At 38.6% G+C, this 19033-nt stretch overlaps 1 long non-coding RNA gene across 1 annotated transcript in view; it reads right to left on the bottom strand.

The window, feature by feature from the left end:
- Positions 1–19033, bottom strand: part of LOC142664461 (uncharacterized) — a 186341-nt gene that overhangs the window by 99505 nt on the left and 67803 nt on the right. The window contains exons 2-3 of the long non-coding RNA XR_012851281.1: positions 1152–1265; positions 241–370 (exon numbers count right to left, since the gene is read on the bottom strand). This is a non-coding gene — a long non-coding RNA (uncharacterized LOC142664461). The remainder of the gene's footprint in view (positions 1–240; positions 371–1151; positions 1266–19033) is intronic.

The following is a 19033-nucleotide window of genomic DNA, read 5'->3' as shown; positions in this document are numbered from 1 at the left end:
AAAAGAAAGAAAGTTATAAAAAAAAGACTGACGCGTTTATTTGTGTCCATTTCTGTGTTGGACTCAAAAAAAGTAGCCAAAAACGGCATCAAAACTGTGTGTGTGTGATCCCGGCCTAAGGCCCCATGCTCACGGCCGTAATTTTGATCCGCAATTACGGACCGTAACAAGATGGCACCCGGGCCATTCATCCCGGTGCTGCCAACTTATATGTGTGAACAAACCGAGCGCTTGCCTTACCTCATACAACATCGAAGATAATATTTCCACAGCGTCTTCGTTGTCAGATACACAGCCTTCTTCTCCAACGCAGCACGTCTTCTCCCATCATTATCAGACCAAGGCCTTTTCACCATGTTACAAGTCCCACCTGTAGTGTATGCGGGACCATAACACTTAAAGGCGCAGTACACCATAAACAGCACATATGATTATGGCGATCACTAGGGGTATTTTTACAGCAAACTTAATTCTTTTACTTGGGGATTCTGTCCTCTTAGCGACCATCACGTGACCAAAACTCGCAGTTCAGTTCTAGTCTTAGAACCCCACTTTGGACTAATAAAGGGATGACCTCATTAGGGGACACCCCCTCTTTCTAAGGGTATGTTCACACGCAGAAAAACGGAAGCAGAACGCCTCCAAACATCTGCTCATGGATTTCAATGGGAAAAACTGCATTCTGTTCCGATGGCCCATTTTTTTTTCCGGGGCCGTTTTTCAAAACGGCCGCATAAAAAAAAAAAACAGCCGCGAAAAAGAAGTGCAGGCAACTTCTTGGGACGTTTTTGGAGCCGTTTTTCATAGACTCTATAGATAACAGCTCCAAAAACATCCGTAAAAAATGCCTCAAAGATCGCGAGTGGCTTAAAAAACGTCTGAAAATCAGGAGCTGTTTTCCCTTGAAAACCGCTCCGTATTTTCAGACGTTTTTAGTCTAGTGTGTGAATAGACCCTGATAGAACGTGTGGAGAGGGCTTGTCTAATGAAGTGGTCCCATAAATAGACTGTCGTTTTTCATTTCCCATGCATTGTTTTTCCGTGGTACATTTTGTTCCCCCCTCATCTTCCGCTGGCTCTCCGTCTATGAGTATGCTGTTATAGGAGCTGTCACTCTGACTTACATTAATATGCGGTGAAATCTGTCTCACCTTCCTTCACACCACGCTGGAAGAACTAGCTGACATCTGTCACTTAGTGCTTTTTTCAGCCTGTCAGTAGGAAGCCGCTGCTGTTGCGCCTCTGCATCACCCCGTTTTTTTTTCCTGTCAATTACAGAATTGCCAACATAGAAAATTATAGATTTAAAGGGCAGGTAACATGGGTTTTTTTAGAGGAACTTGGTGTAAATTCACATGTGAAGTCTAATGTTACTCCAGGAATGCACTCGGTGACAACTGTAAATCTTCTTAGCCCCGTTGTCACTAAATCTCTTCCAGTCTGATTCCTGTAGATGATATAAGACTGTTGCCAAAAAATCATCTCTGCCCCTCTCTGCCATAGCCCGGTTTCTACAAACTGCCCATGACATGCATGCTGCTGCACAGAGCGCAGTCTGTAGCCTCTCCTGTGCTTTTGACCTGCATATGTAGCTCTCCAGCATAGGATCAGTACAAGTACAAGTAGAGCTGTGGCTTCTTAAAAAATACAACCTCCAATCATGTGCAATGTATCTCAAGGGGTTTTTATTCAATATTATCTATGTCATTTTCTATGAGGTCCATGGCTGAGAAAGTCTGAGGTAGGGCATTCATCCCACCTATGGCCACCATTACCGACAGGACAATGTCAAGAGGATGGACTCTGGCACAAATTTCCCCTTCTGTACCATTCTCCCACAAGACAGGAAAAACTAGCAGCATCTCCCTATATTCAATGTCTTCAGATATTTTTCCCTTAGTCGTTTGCGACAATTTTTTGCAAATCCTTCCCCTATACCAAAACTTGTTTTTCCCAGCATCCATCTATTAGCTAATTCTATTCAAGCTTGAATTGTATCAGTGGCAAGATGCCTAGTGCCCTCCGAAGCTTAATAAGTGCCCATGCCATGCTTGCTGACTCCATTCAGTCGCCATCCCACTGAAGCCTTTGCCATGTTTGAGCCGTGAGAATGTCGCAGTAGGGCTCCCGCATACAAAAAAAAAATCCTGTCCGTTTACAAAAATAATCCAATTTTTTTTTTTTTATCTCTGACACAGTTGCCAGTCTGCATACAAAAGAGGCACAAACATTGGAAAGGGGGTAAACTGGTAACAAGGGACGATTTGCTGTAATAAAGATAAAGGCGGTCGGGGTATTCACAATGTCCTGTGGCCACCGATGAATGGTGAAAAAAAACAAGAGAGGCCTTTACTTCCGACAACCCCTGCTCTATGCTCTACTTAGAGGCTTGGACCTTGGTCGAAAACAAAGAGCCTCTTTTCCTGAGCCGGTTCCCAACCCTTTACTATGACAGCGAATTCCACAGTTCACTTGAGTCATTGCCTCTTCCTTCCTAGCGCATCCCTCTGCTCGCTCATGTACACGTAATTGAAAAAGACAGGGACTGGTAACCCTTCAACCCATCTCTAGTTCTCCTATTGGATTCTTTTCTCAGATGATAAACTAAGAGCTGGCACCGAATCGTGGGAATTGAGCAAACAGCTGTGTATCGTAATGATGCACACGTTACCTCTGAGCACCCTCTGTGTCATTAGGGCTACAGACTGACGCCCATATAAGGTTTTAAAAAATGTGGCTATTGGGGTCAGCTGTGAGGGCCTGTGGATGTGCCCCTGAAAGAGAGAGAAAGTGGCGGACAGAATGAAATAAAAAGAAACGGGGAAATAAATCGTTAGCAGTAATTATAAGGCGCAGGGACGGACGATTAATTTGCAAGTCAATTAGTCTCTTTTAGGTCTGTGTTTGCTGTTCTTAGTCACTGAGGGGGAAAAAAAAAGACATTCTGAGGCTTTAATCCTTCTGAGGGAAGAGAAAATGTTGCCACTGTAAGTTGCCAACAATGGGGGGCAGGGTTGGTGAGGGGGGTGATGAGGGTTATAGCTGGCATGAGATATGGAGGTGGTGGAGGAGGTTGGGTTGTCTCATCTTTTACTTCTGCCCGGTGCCAGTCATTTTTCTGGCCCTGTGGTCACTTTGTATCTGAAGCATTGGATGTACAGTATGTTATATCTGGAGGGTTAACAAGATCCATAATTACATGGGAAGTACCGTCTTGTCTAGTATAAATTTATACTGTGCTTTCTTATGGGGTCCCAGATCAACGACAACCTAACATTTGAGGAACCGAAGAATTACACCCCAACTCTTGGGGTATAGTACAGTAAAATACTGACACAGAGTACAGAACAATGCTACACTGACACTTGGGGGACAGGATAATGCTACACTGAGACTTGGGGTACAGGACACTAACACGCTGACATTTTTGGTACAGGATAATGATACACTGACACTTGGGGTACAGGACACTAACACGCTGACACTTGGGGTACAGGATAATGATACACTGACACTTGGGGTACAAGATAATGCTACACTGACACTTGGGGTACAGGACAATGACACGGACACTTGGGGTACAGGATAATGATGCACTGATACTTGGGGTACAGGATAATGACACTGACACTTGGGGTACAGGATAATGACACTGACACTTGGGGTACAGGTTAATGACACACGAACACGGGTTACAGAAGTACAGTACGTATATTGTCACTACTAAAGAGAACTAGTCTACATAGAAGTCTATACTGTTACTCGTAAGGAGAACTATTCTAGGAGAACTCCATAATGTCACTACTGAGGAGGACTAGTCTATGTAGAACGCTATACTGTCACTATTATGGAGAACTAGTCTAGGAGAACGCTATACTGTCACTACTAAGGAGAACTAGTCTACGTAGAACTATATACTGTCACTACTGAGGAGAACTAGTCTACGTAGCACTATATACTGTCACTACTATGGAGAACTAGTCTACGTAGAACTATATACTGTCACTACTGAGGAGAACTAGTCTACGTAGAACTATATACTGTCACTACTATGGAGAACTAGTCTACGTAGAACTATATACTGTCACTACTGAGGAGAACTAGTCTACATAGAAATCTATACTGCCACAACTGAGTAGAACTATTCTAGGAGAACTCTATACTGTTACTAGTAAGGAGAACTATTCTAGGAGAACTCCATAACGTCACTACTGAGGAGAACTAGTCTACGTGGAACTCTATACTGTCATTACTGAGAAGAACTAGTCTATGTAGAACTCTATACTGTCACTAATAAGGAGAACTAATCTAGAACTCTATACAGTCACTATTAATGAGAACTAGTCTACGTAGAAATTTATACTGTCACTATTAAGGAGAACTAGTCTACATAGAACTCTATACTGTCACTATTAAGGAGAACTAGTATGTTTAGAACGCTATACTGTCAATACTAAGGAGAACTACTCTACGTAGAACTATATACTGTCACTAATAAGGAGAACTAGTCTATGTAGAACTATATACTGTAACTACTAAGGAGAACTAGTCTACATAGAACTCTATACTGTCACTACTAAGGAGAACTAGTCTACGTAGAACTCTATACTGTCACTACTGAAAAGAACTAGTCTATGTAGAACTCTATACTGTCACTACTAAGGAGAACTAGTCTACATAGAAATTTATACTGTCACTATTAAGGAGAACTACTCTATGCAGAACTCTATGCTGTTACTATTAATGAGAACTAGTCTACATAGAACTCTATACTGTCACTACTAAGGAGAACTAGTCTACGTAGAACTCTATACCGTCACTACTGAGGAGAACGAGTCTACATAGAACTCTATGCTCTCACTATTAATGAGAACTAGTCTACATAGAACTATATACTGTCACTACTAAGAAGAACTAGTCTACGTAGAACTATATACTGTCATTACTAAGAAGAACTAGTCTATGTAGAGCTCTATACTGTCACTACTGAGGAGAACTAGTCTACGAAGAACTCTATGCAGTCACTATTAATGAGAACTAGTCTACGTAGATCCCTATACTTTCACTACTGAGGAGAACTCTATACTGTCACAACTGAGGAGAACTATTCTAGGAGAACGCTATACTGTTACTAGTAATGAGAACTATTCTAGGAGAACTCCATAATGTCACTACTGAGTAGAACTAGTATACATAGAATTCTATACTGTCACTACTGAGAAGTACTAGTCTATGTAGAACTCTATACTGTCACTATTAAGGAGAACTAATCTAGAACTCTATACTGTCACTATTAATGAGAACTAGTCTACGTAGAACTCTATACTGTCACTATTAAGGAGAACTAGTATGTGTAGAACGCTATACTGTCAATACTAAGGAAAACTAGTCTACGTAGAACACTATACTGTCATTACTAACGAGAACTAGTCTACATAGAACTCTATGCTGTCACTATTAATGAGAACTAGTCTATGTAGAACTCTATATTGTCAATACTAAGGAGAACTAGTCTACGTAGCACTCCATACTTTCACTACTAAGGAGAACTACTCTACGCAGAACTCTATACTGTCACTACCAAGGAGAACTAGTCTATGTAGAACTCTATACTGTCACTACTAAGGAGAACTAGTCTACATAGAACTCTATACTGTCACTACTAAGGAGAACTAGTCTACATAGAACTCTATACCGTCACTACTAAGGAGAACTAGCCTACGTAGAACTCTATACCGTCACTACTGAGGAGAACTAGTTTACATAGCTCTCTATGCTCTCACTATTAATGAGAACTAGTTTACATAGAACTATATACTGTCACTACTAAGAAGAACTAGTCTACATAGAACTATATACTGTCACTACTGAGGAGAACTAGTCTACATAGAACTCTATGTTGTCACTATTAATGAGAACTAGTCTACGTAGAACTCTATATTGTCAATACTAAGGAGAACTAGTCTACGTAGAACTCCATTCTTTCACTACGAAGGAGAACTACTCTACGCAGAACTCTATACTGTCACTACTAAGGAGAACTAGTCTACGTAGAACTCTATACCGTCACTACTGAGGACAAGTAGTCTACATAGAACACTATGCTGTCACTATTAATGAGAACTAGTCTACGTAGAACTCTATACTGTCACTACTAAGAAGAACTAGTCTAAGTGGAACTCTATACTGTCACTACGGAGGAGAACTAGTCTACGTAGTACTCTATAGTCACTATTAATGCGATCTTATCTACGTAGAACTCTATACCGTCACTACTGAGAACTAGTTTACATAGCACTCTATGCTCTCACTATTAATGAGAACTAGTTTACATAGAACTATATACTGTCACTACTAAGAAGAACTAGTCTACATAGAACTATATACTGTCACTACTGAGGAGAACTAGTCTACATAGAACTCTATGTTGTCACTATTAATGAGAACTAGTCTACGTAGAACTCTATATTGTCAATACTAAGGAGAACTAGTCTACGTAGAACTCCATTCTTTCACTACGAAGGAGAACTACTCTACGCAGAACTCTATACTGTCACTACTAAGGAGAACTAGTCTACGTAGAACTCTATACCGTCACTACTGAGGACAAGTAGTCTACATAGAACACTATGCTGTCACTATTAATGAGAACTAGTCTACGTAGAACTCTATACTGTCACTACTAAGAAGAACTAGTCTAAGTGGAACTCTATACTGTCACTACGGAGGAGAACTAGTCTACGTAGTACTCTATAGTCACTATTAATGCGATCTTATCTACGTAGAACTCTATACTGTCACTACTGAGAAGAACTAGTCTACTAGTCTACATAGAACACCATGCTGTCAATTCTATGGAGAATTTGTTTATGTTGAACTCTATACTGTCACTACTAAGGAGAACTTTTCTACGTAGAACCCTATACTGTCACTACTGAAGAGAACTAGTCTACATAGAAATCTATACTGTCATTACTATGGAGAACTGCTCAACATAAAATACTATACTCTCACTACTAAGGAGAACAAGCCTACGTAGAACTCTATACTGTCACTACTGAGGAAAACAAGTCTACGTAGAAATGTATACTGTTACTATTAATGAGAACTAGTCTACGCGGAACTTTACACTGTCACTACTGAGAAGAACTAGTCTACGTACAACACCATGCTGTCACTATTAATGAGAACTAGTCTACGTAGATCCAAATACTGTCACTACTAAGGAGAACTCTATACTTGAACAACTGAGGAGTACTATTTTAGGAGAACTCTATACTGTTACTAGTAAGGAGAACTATTCTAGGAGAACTCCATAATGTCACTACTGAGGAGAACTAGCCTACGTAGAACTCTATACTGTCACTACTGAGAAGTACTAGTCTATGTAGAACTCTATACGTTCACTATTAAGGAGAACTAATCTAGAACTCTATACTGTTACTATTAATGAGAACTAGTCTTTGTAGAACTCTATTCTGTCACTATTAAGGAAAACTAGTATGTGTAGAACACTATACTGTCAATATTAAGGAGAACTAGTCTACGTAGAACTCTATACTGTCATTACTAAGGAAAACTAGTCTACGTAGAACACCATGCTGTCACTATTAATGAGAACTAGTCTACGTAGATCCAAATACTGTCACTACTAAGGAGAACTCTATACTTGAACAACTGAGGAGTACTATTCTAGGAGAACTCTATACTGTTACTAGTAAGGAGAACTATTCTAGGAGAACTCCATAATGTCACTACTGAGGAGAACTAGTCTACGTAGAACTCTATACTGTCACTACTGAGAAGTACTAGTCTATGTAGAACTCTATACGTTCACTATTAAGGAGAACTAATCTAGAACTCTATACTGTTACTATTAATGAGAACTAGTCTTTGTAGAACTCTATTCTGTCACTATTAAGGAAAACTAGTATGTGTAGAACACTATACTGTCAATATTATGGAGAACTAGTCTACGTAGAACTCTATACTGTCATTACTAAGGAAAACTAGTCTACGTAGAACACCATGCTGTCACTATTAATGAGAACTAGTCTACGTAGATCCAAATACTGTCACTACTAAGGAGAACTCTATACTTGAACAACTGAGGAGTACTATTCTAGGAGAACTCTATACTGTTACTAGTAAGGAGAACTATTCTAGGAGAACTCCATAATGTCACTACTGAGGAGAACTAGTCTACGTAGAACTCTATACTGTCACTACTGAGAAGTACTAGTCTATGTAGAACTCTATACTGTCACTATTAAGGAGAACTAATCTAGAACTCTATACTGTTACTATTAATGAGAACTAGTCTTTGTAGAACTCTATGCTGTCACTATTAATGAGAACTAGTCTATGTAGAACTTTATATTGTCAATACTAAGGAGAACTAGTCTACGTAGAACTCCATACTTTCACTATTAAGGAAAACTACTTTACGCAGAACTCTATACTGTCACTACTAAGGAGAACTAGTTCACATAGAACTCTATACTGTCACTACTAAGGAGAACTAGTTTACGTAGAACTATATACTGTCACTACTAAGAAGAACTAGTCTACGTAGAACTCTATACTGTAACTACTAAGAAGAACTAGTCTACGTAGAACTATATACTGTCACTCCTAAGAGGAACTAGTCTACGTAGAACTATATACTGTCACTACTAAGAAGAACTAGTCTACGTAGAACGCTATACTGTCACTACTAAGGAGCACTACTCTACATAGAACTCTAAACTGTCAATACTAAGGAGAACTAGTCTACGTATAACTATATACTGTCACTACTAAGGAGAACTAGTCTACGTAGAACTATATACTGTCACTACTAAGGAGAACTAGTCAATGTAGAACTCTATACTGTCAATACTAAGGAGAACTAATCTACGTAGAACTCTAAACTGTCAATACTAAGGAGAACTAGTCTACGTAGAACTCTATACTGTCACTACTAAGGAGCACTACTCTACATAGAACTCTAAACTGTCAATACTAAGGAGAACTAGTCTACGTATAACTATATACTGTCACTACTAAGGAGAACTAGTCTACGTAGAACTATATACTGTCACTACTAAGGAGAACTAGTCAACGTAGAACTCTATACTGTCAATACTAAGGAGAACTAGTCTAAGTGGAACTCTAAACTGTCAATACTAAGGAGAACTAGTCTATGTAGAACTCTATGCTGTCACTATTAATGAGAACTAGTCTATGTAGAACTTTATATTGTCAATACTAAGGAGAACTAGTCTACGTAGAACTCCATACTTTCACTACTAAGGAAAACTACTTTACGCAGAACTCTATACTGTCACTACTAAGGAGAACTAGTTCACGTAGAACTCTATACTGTCACTACTAAGGAGAACTAGTTTACGTAGAACTATATACTGTCACTACTAAGAAGAACTAGTCTACGTAGAACTCTATACTGTAACTACTAAGAAGAACTAGTCTACGTAGAACTATATACTGTCACTCCTAAGAGGAACTAGTCTACGTAGAACTATATACTGTCACTACTAAGAAGAACTAGTCTACGTAGAACGCTATACTGTCACTACTAAGGAGCACTACTCTACATAGAACTCTAAACTGTCAATACTAAGGAGAACTAGTCTACGTATAACTATATACTGTCACTACTAAGGAGAACTAGTCTACGTAGAACTATATACTGTCACTACTAAGGAGAACTAGTCAATGTAGAACTCTATACTGTCAATACTAAGGAGAACTAATCTACGTAGAACTCTAAACTGTCAATACTAAGGAGAACTAGTCTACGTAGAACTCTATACTGTCACTACTAAGGAGCACTACTCTACATAGAACTCTAAACTGTCAATACTAAGGAGAACTAGTCTACGTATAACTATATACTGTCACTACTAAGGAGAACTAGTCTACGTAGAACTATATACTGTCACTACTAAGGAGAACTAGTCAACGTAGAACTCTATACTGTCAATACTAAGGAGAACTAGTCTAAGTGGAACTCTATACTGTCACTATTAATGAGAACTAGTCTAAATAGATCTCTATACTGTCACTACTAAGAAGAACTAGTCTACGTAGAACTCTATACTGTCAATACTAAGGAGAACTAGTCTATGTAGAACTCTATACTGTCACTATTAATGAGAACTAGTCTACGTAGAACTCTATGCTGTCATTATTAATGAGAACTAGTCTACGTAGATCCCTATACTGTCACAACTGGGGAGAACTAGTATATGGAGAACATACACCCTTGCCACCTATTCCTCCAATGATAAATAAACTATTGACTACTTTAAATTGTAAAATAACTGTGGATTTTTTGGCCCTTTCTCTTGAATCGCATGGTTTACATTTCTGCTTTTAAGTTTTCTATGCAACCGAGGCACTGAAAGAGAGCGAAGCAAGTCCATTGAATTAAAGAGTCAACAGCAATAAGCTAGCCCTTTAAATGGACCTGAGAAAGAGCCATCCAGGTGGCAAAAGTGTAGCCTCCATACAGGGAGGATTGTAAGATGGAAGAGGTTGAAGTGAGGTTGTCCACAGAAAGGACTTGCAGGGGAGACAAAGAGACCAGCTCCAGGGACTGAGAACAGGAGAGAAGGAGAGGAGCCGCATTGTGTAGCTGGAGCTAAGGGGCAAAGATAAGTGGAGCACTGGGTTAACGTGAAGAGAGATTAAGAGGGAAGAGAAGAGAAGGGAAGCCAGATGGTGCGTCCCTGCAACCGTGGCCCTGCAGCAATTCCCACACACAGATTTAATAGCAACATGGCTGCTGGGCCTGTGAGATCAACATCCTATTTATGTATTGCAATTATATGATTGTGAAGGTGCTGATGTGTCACTACAGAGAAGGAATGTGCTGAGATTTAACGACTGTCCCCCATGAATATTCATATCTGCGCGGCCACATATCTGTCACAATCCCATACTTATTCCTGGATAATTCTCCTAGTGCTATACATAGATGCACAGCAATTTCTTTTTGGTGCTTGCTGCATTTATGCCTAAATTGTCATAGATAAAGATAGCTTAAGCGACTATGAAGTCCCTGATACTGCAAGGTCATCGAGGGGAGATAGATAGATAGATAGATAGATAGATAGGCCACCAAATATATAGGCTGTGCTGGTATATTATATTTGTACAGCTGGCATAAGTTATACATCTTCTTGTATATAGTGATATGGAGCATGCTGGTATAACCTGGGTATCTCCTGTATATAATTATATATGTACAGCTGGTATAAGTTATACATCTTCTTGTATATAGTATATGGCGCATGCTGGTATAACCTGGGTATCTTCTATATATAATTACATATGTACAGCTGGTATAATTTATACATCTTGTATATAGTGATATGGAGCATGCTGGTATAACCTGGGTATCTTCTATATATAATTATATATGTACAGCTGGTATAAGTTATACATCTTCTTGTATATAGTGATATGGAGCATGCTGGTATAACCTGGGTATCTTCTGTATATAACTATATATGTACAGCTGGTATAAGTTATACATCTTCTTGTATATAGTGATATGGAGCATGCTGGTATAACCTGGGTATCTTCTGTATATAATTATATATGTACAGCTGGTATAAGTTATACATCTTCTTGTGTATAGTGATATGGAGCATGCTGGTATAACCTGGGTATCTTCTGTATATAACTATATATGTACAGCTGGTATAAGTTATACATCTTCTTGTATATAGTAACCTAAAAACAAAGCAAGAAAATATCACGGCGCCACATGGTGCAGATCACAAGCGAAAAAATTACCAAACGAACAATGGTGAATCAAAAGCTCACCTTTTGGGGTTGTGCAAGTGGTAGGCACAACTCTACTGTAGGCAGGTAATAAGTGCTGTAGCTGCAGCTATATCCAAACCGGTGGTCAACAGACAATTGCTCAGAGAGACATGGAGGGAGAAAAATTGCGGACCAAAGTACAGCAATGCTAACATAAATTTCAAGCCTGATGAAGACGCTAGTTCAGCGTTGAAACGCGTAGCCTCATATCTGCCTTTATTGTTTTTAAACCCAATAAATCCCATTCACCACCTCCTTGTCTGCACTTGAAATTTATGTTAGCAGCGCTGTACTTTGGTCCGCAATTTTTCTCCCTCCATGTCTCTTGTATATAGTGGTATGGAGCATGCTGGTATAACCTGGGTATATTCTGTATCAATTACTGAGCCTAAGGCACTGCTGAGGTGTTATGGAAGCCCAGGTTGCTTTGATAGCGACTTTCAGCTCATCTGCATTGTTGGGTCTGGTGTCTCCCATCTTCCTCTTGACAATACCCTATAGATTCTCTATGGGGTTTAGGTCAGGCGAGTTTGCTGGCCAATCAGGCGCAGTGATATTGTGGTTATTACACCAGGTATTGGTACTTTTGGTAGTGTGGGCAGGTGCCAAGTCCAGCTGGAAAAGGAAATCAGTATCTCCATAAAGCTTGTCAGCCGAGGGAAGCACGAAGTGCTCGAAAATTTCCTGGTAGACGGCTGCGTTGACTCTGGGCTCACAGTAAAATTGCCATCAGCCCTCACTCACAGTAAAATGACCATCAACCCCCCACTCACAGTAAAATGACCATCAGTCCGCCACTCACAGTAAAATGATCGTCAGCCCCCCACTCACAGTACAATGACCATCAGCCAGCCACTCACAGATTCCCCCTGTAGATAGCACCACACAGCCCCCTGTAGGTAGCGCCATACAGCCCTCTTGTAGGTAGTGCCACACAGCCCCCTTGTAGGTAGCGCCACACAGCCCCCTTGTAGGTAGTGCCACACAGCTCCCTTGTCGGTAGTGCCACACAGCCCCCATAGGTAGTGGCACACAGCACCCCGTAGGTAGTGCCACACAGCCCCCTGTAGGTAGTGACACACAGCCCCATGGAAGTAGTGCCACACGGCCACCTATAGGTAGTGCCACACAGCTCCCTATAGGTAGTGCCACACAGCCCCCTGTAGGTAGTGCCACATAGCACCCTGTAGGTTGTGCTACTCCACACAGCCCCCTGGTAGGTAGTGCCACACAGCCTCCTGGTGGGTCGTGCCACACAGCCCCCTGGTGGGTAGTGCAAACACAGCCCCCTGGTGGGTAGTGCCACACAGCCCCCTTGTAGGTAGTGCCACAAAGCCCCCTTGTAGGTAGTGCCACACAGCCCACAGCCCCTTGTAGATAGCACCCCTCCTTTCCGTAGATATCACCACTGTAGCTCCCTGAAGGAGCGGTATACCCTTGTGGCTGGGGATTCTGATCCTGGAGCGCTCCACTTGATGTCTCTGTCCATATATGGACAGTGACATCAGGGGCAACTCCTGAAGCGGAATCCCCATCCAAAGCATTGCCAACGCTGTGACCGGGAATTCCACTCCAGGAGAAGCCCCTGTCGTCTGTGTCCATTTATGGACAGTGACGTTACTGGCTTTTCCTAGTGTGGAATCCCCGGTCACAGAGTCGGCAACGTTGTGAACGGGGATTCCGCTTCAGGAGTTGCCCCTGATGTTACTGTCCATATATGGACAGAGACATCAAGTGCTCCGTCCAGGAGCGGAATCCCCGGCCACAGGGGGATTCCGCTCCTTCACGGAGCTACAGTGGCGCTAGTAGAAAGCAGAGCAGGGAGATACCTGCCTGCTCTGCTATAATGGCGTCGCTACCGCTGTAGCAGCAGCAGCAGCTGCTAGCGACACCGTCCTCATGCAGTGTTGCCGCTAGCAGCCGCTATGGCTGCTAGAGCGGTAGCGACGCCACTGAGTGAAGAAGCACCCGGGCAGAAAGGAGGCTGCAGAGACACCAGGCATGGGCACTTCTGAAACAAGCAGGGGAAGGGAGTCAGCGCAGCGCCCCCTTCCACCTGCTGGAGTGATGCGACCTGTGCCATTGTATATATATAGTGTACAGCTCGTATAAGTTATACATCTTCTTGTATATAGTGATTTGGAGCATTCTGGTATAACCTGGGAATCTTCTGTATAGAACTATATATTTACAGCTGGTATAAGTTAAATACCTTCCTGGTATATAGTAATATGGAGCATGCTGGTATAACCTGGACATCTTCTGTATATAATTATATATGTACATCTGGTATAAGTTATATATATTCTTGTATATAGTGATATGGAGCATGCTGGTATAACCTGGGTATCTTCTGTATATCATTATATATGTACAGCTGGTATACGTTATATATCTTTTTGTATATAGTAATATGGAGCATGCTGGTATAACCTGAGCATCTTTTGTATATAACTATATATGTACAGCTGGTATAAGTTATATATCTTCTTGTATATAGTGATATGGAGCATGCTGGTATAACCTGGGTATCTTCTGTATATAATTATATATGTATAGCTGGTATAAGTTATATATCTTCTTGTATATAGTGATATGGAGCATGCTGGTATAACCTAGGTATCTTCTGTATATAATTATATATGTGCAGCTGATATAAGTTATACATCTTCCTGTATATAGTGACATGGAGTATGCTGGTATAACCTGGGTATCTTCTGTATATAATTATATATGTACAGATGGTATAAGTTATACATCTTCTTGTATATAAAGATATGGACCATGCTGGTATAAATGGGTATCTTCTATCTAGAACTATATATGTACAGCTGGTATAAGTTAAATATCTTCTCGTATATAGTGATATGGAGCATGCTGGTATAACCTGGACATCTTCTGTATATAATTATATATGTACATCTGGTATAAGTTATACATCTTCTTGTATATAGTGATATGGAGCATGCTGGTATAACCTGGGTATCTTCTGTATATCATTATATATGTACAGCTGGTATACGTTATATATATTTTTGTATATAGTGGTATGGAGCATGCTGGTATAACCTGAGCATCTTTTGTATATAACTATATACGTACAGCTGGTATAAGTTATATATCTTCTTGTATATAGTTGATATGGAGCGTACTCGTATAACCTGGGGATCTTCTGTATATAATTATATATGTGCAGCTGATATAAATTATACATCTTCCTGTATATAGTGACATGGAGTATGCTGGTATAACCTGGGCATCTTCTGTATATAATTATATATGTACAGCTGGTATAAGTTATACATCTTCCTGTATATAGTGATATGGAGCATGCTGGTATAACCTGGGTATCTTCTGTATATAATTATATATGTACAGCTGGTATAAGTTATATATCTTCTTGTATATAGTGATATGTAGCATGCTGGTATAACCTGGGTATATTCTGTATATAATTATATATGTACAGCTGGTATAAGTTAGACATCTACTTGTATATAGTGATATGGAGGATGCTGGTATAACCTGGGCATCTTCTGTATAATTATATATGTACAGCTGGTATAAGTTATACATCTTCCTGTATATAATTATATATGTACATCTGGTATAAGTTATATATCTTCTTGTATATAGTGATATGGAGCATGCTGGTATAACCTGGGTATCTTCTTTATATAATTATATATGCACAGCTGTTATAAGTTATACATCTTCTTGTATATAGTGATATGGAGCATGCTGGTATAACCTGGGTATCTTCTGTATATAATTATATATGTACAGCTGGTATAAGTTATACGTCTTCTTGTATACAGTGATATGGAGCATGCTGGTATAACCTGGGTATCTTCTGTATATAATTATATATGTACAGCTTTTATAAGTTATACATCTTCTTGTATATAGTGATATGGAGCATGCTGGTATAACCTGGGTATCTTCTGTATATAATTATATATATACAGCTGGTATAAGTTATACATCTTCTTGTATATAGTGATATGGAGCATGCTGGCATAACCTGGGTATCTTCTGTATATAATTATATATATACAGCTGGTATAAGCTATAAATCTTCTTGTATATAGTGATATGGAGCATGCTGGTATAACCTGGGTATCTTCTGTATATAATTATATATATACAGCTGGTATAAGTTATACATCTTCTTGTATATAGTGATATGGAGCATGCTGGTATAACCTGGGTATCTTCTGTATATAATTATATATATACAGCTGGTATAAGCTATAAATCTTCTTGTATATAGTGATATGGAGCATGCCGGTATAACCTGGGTATCTTCTGTATATAATTATATATATACAGCTGGTATAAGTTATACATCTTCTTGTATATAGTGATATGGAGCATGCTGGTATAACCTGGGTATCTTCTGTATATAATTATATATGTACAGCTGGTATAAGTTATATATCTTCTTGTATATAGTAATATGGAGCATGCTGGTATAATCTGGGTATCTTCTGTATATAATTACTGTATATATGTACAGCTGGTATCAGTTATACATCTTCTTATATATAGTGATATGGAGCATGCTGGTATAACCTGGGTATCTTCTATATATAATTATATATGTACAGTTGGTATAAGTTATACATCTTCTTGTATATAGTGATATGGAGAATGCTGGTATAACCTGGGCATCTTCTGTATATAATTATATATGTACAGCTGGTATAAGTTATATATCTTCTTGTATATAGTGATATGGAGCATGCTGGTATAATCTGGGTATCTTCTGCATATAATTACTGTATATATGTACAGCTGGTATCAGTTATACATCTTCTTTTATATAGTGATATGGAACATGCTGGTATAACCTGGGTATCTTCTATATATAATTATACATACAGTTGGTATAAGTTATACATCTTCTTGTATATAGTGATATGGAGAATGCTGGTATAACCTGGGTATCTTCTATATATAATTATATATGTACAGTTGGTATAAGTTATACATCTTCTTGTATATAGTGATATGGAGAATGCTGGTATAACCTGGGCATCTTCTGTATATAATTATATATGTACAGCTGGTATAAGTTATATATCTTCTTGTATATAGTGATATGTAGCATGCTGGTATAACCTGGGTATATTCTGTATATAATTATATATGTACAGCTGGTATAAGTTAGACATCTACTTGTATATAGTGATATGGAGGATGCTGGTATAACCTGGGCATCTTCTGTATAATTATATATGTACAGCTGGTATAAGTTATACATCTTCCTGTATATAATTATATATGTACATCTGGTATAAGTTATATATCTTCTTGTATATAGTGATATGGAGCATGCTGGTATAACCTGGGTATCTTCTGTATATAATTATATATGCACAGCTGGTATAAGTTATACATCTTCTTGTATATAGTGATATGGAGCATGCTGGTATAACCTGGGTATCTTCTGTATATAATTATATATATACAGCTGGTATAAGTTATACATCTTCTTGTATATAGTGATATGGAGCATGCTGGTATAACCTGGGTATCTTCTGTATATAATTATATACATACAGCTGGTATAAGCTATAAATCTTCTTGTATATAGTGATATGGAGCATGCTGGTATAACCTGGGTATCTTCTGTATATAATTATATATATATACAGCTGGTATAAGTTATACATCTTCTTGTATATAGTGATATGGAGCATGCTGGTATAACCTGGGTATCTTCTGTATATAATTATATATGTACAGCTAGTATAAGTTATATATCTTCTTGTATATAGTGATATGGAGCATGCTGGTATAACCTGGGTATCTTCTGTATATAATTATATATGTACAGCTGGTATAAGTTATATATCTTCTTGTATATAGTGATATGGAGCATGCTGGTATAACCTGGGCATCTTCTGTATATAATTATATATGTACAGCTGGTATAAGTTATACATCTTCTTTTATATAGTGATATGGAGCATGCTGGTATAATCTGGGTATCTTCTGTATATAATTACTGTATTTATGTACAGCTGGTATAAGTTACACATCTCCTGTATATAGTGATATGGAGCATGCTGGTATAACCTGGGTATCTTCTGTATATAATTATATATGTACAGCTGGTATAAGTTATACACCTTCTTGTATATAGTGATATGGAGCATGCAGGTATAACCTGGGTATCTTCTGTATATAATTATATATGTACAACTGGTATAAGTTATATATCTTCTTGTATATAGTGATATGGAGCATGCTGGTATAATCTGGATATCTTCTGTATATAATTACTGTATATATGTACAGCTGGTATCAGTTATACATCTTCTTTTATATAGTGATATGGAACATGCTGGTATAACCTGGGTATCTTCTGTATATAATTATATATGTACAGCTGGTATAAGTTATACATCTTCTTTTATATAGTGATATGGAGCATGCTGGTATAACCTGGGTATATTCTGTATATAATTATATATGTACAGCTGGTATAAGTTACACATCTTCTTGTATATAGTGATATGGAGCATGCTGGTATAATCTGGGTATCTTCTGTATATAATTACTGTATTTATGTACAGCTGGTATAAGTTACACATCTCCTGTATATAGTGATATGGAGCATGCTGGTATAACCTGGGTATCTTCTGTATATAATTATATATGTACAGCTGGTATAAGTTATACACCTTCTTGTATATAGTGATATGGAGCATGCTGGTATAATCTGGGTATCTTCTGTATATAATTACTGTATTTATGTACAGCTGGTATAAGTTACACATCTCCTGTATATAGTGATATGGAGCATGCAGGTATAACCTGGGTATCTTCTGTATATAATTATATATGTACAGCTGGTATAAGTTACACATCTTCTTGTATATAGTGATATGGAGCATGCTGGTATAACCTGGATATCTTCTGTATATAATTATATACATACAGCTGGTATAAGCTATAAATCTTCTTGTATATAGTGATATGGAGCATGCTGGTATAACCTGGGTATCTTCTGTATATAATTATATATATATACAGCTGGTATAAGTTATACATCTTCTTGTATATAGTGATATGGAGCATGCTGGTATAACCTGGGTATCTTCTGTATATAATTATATATGTACAGCTAGTATAAGTTATATATCTTCTTGTATATAGTGATATGGAGCATGCTGGTATAACCTGGGTA

Source organism: Rhinoderma darwinii, chromosome 12 (genome assembly GCF_050947455.1).
Source record: "Rhinoderma darwinii isolate aRhiDar2 chromosome 12, aRhiDar2.hap1, whole genome shotgun sequence".
In the NCBI taxonomy this organism is placed as follows: domain Eukaryota; kingdom Metazoa; phylum Chordata; class Amphibia; order Anura; family Rhinodermatidae; genus Rhinoderma; species Rhinoderma darwinii.
The sequence above is the reverse complement of the archived record's forward strand: the minus strand, read 5'-3'. Positions and strand labels throughout refer to the sequence as shown.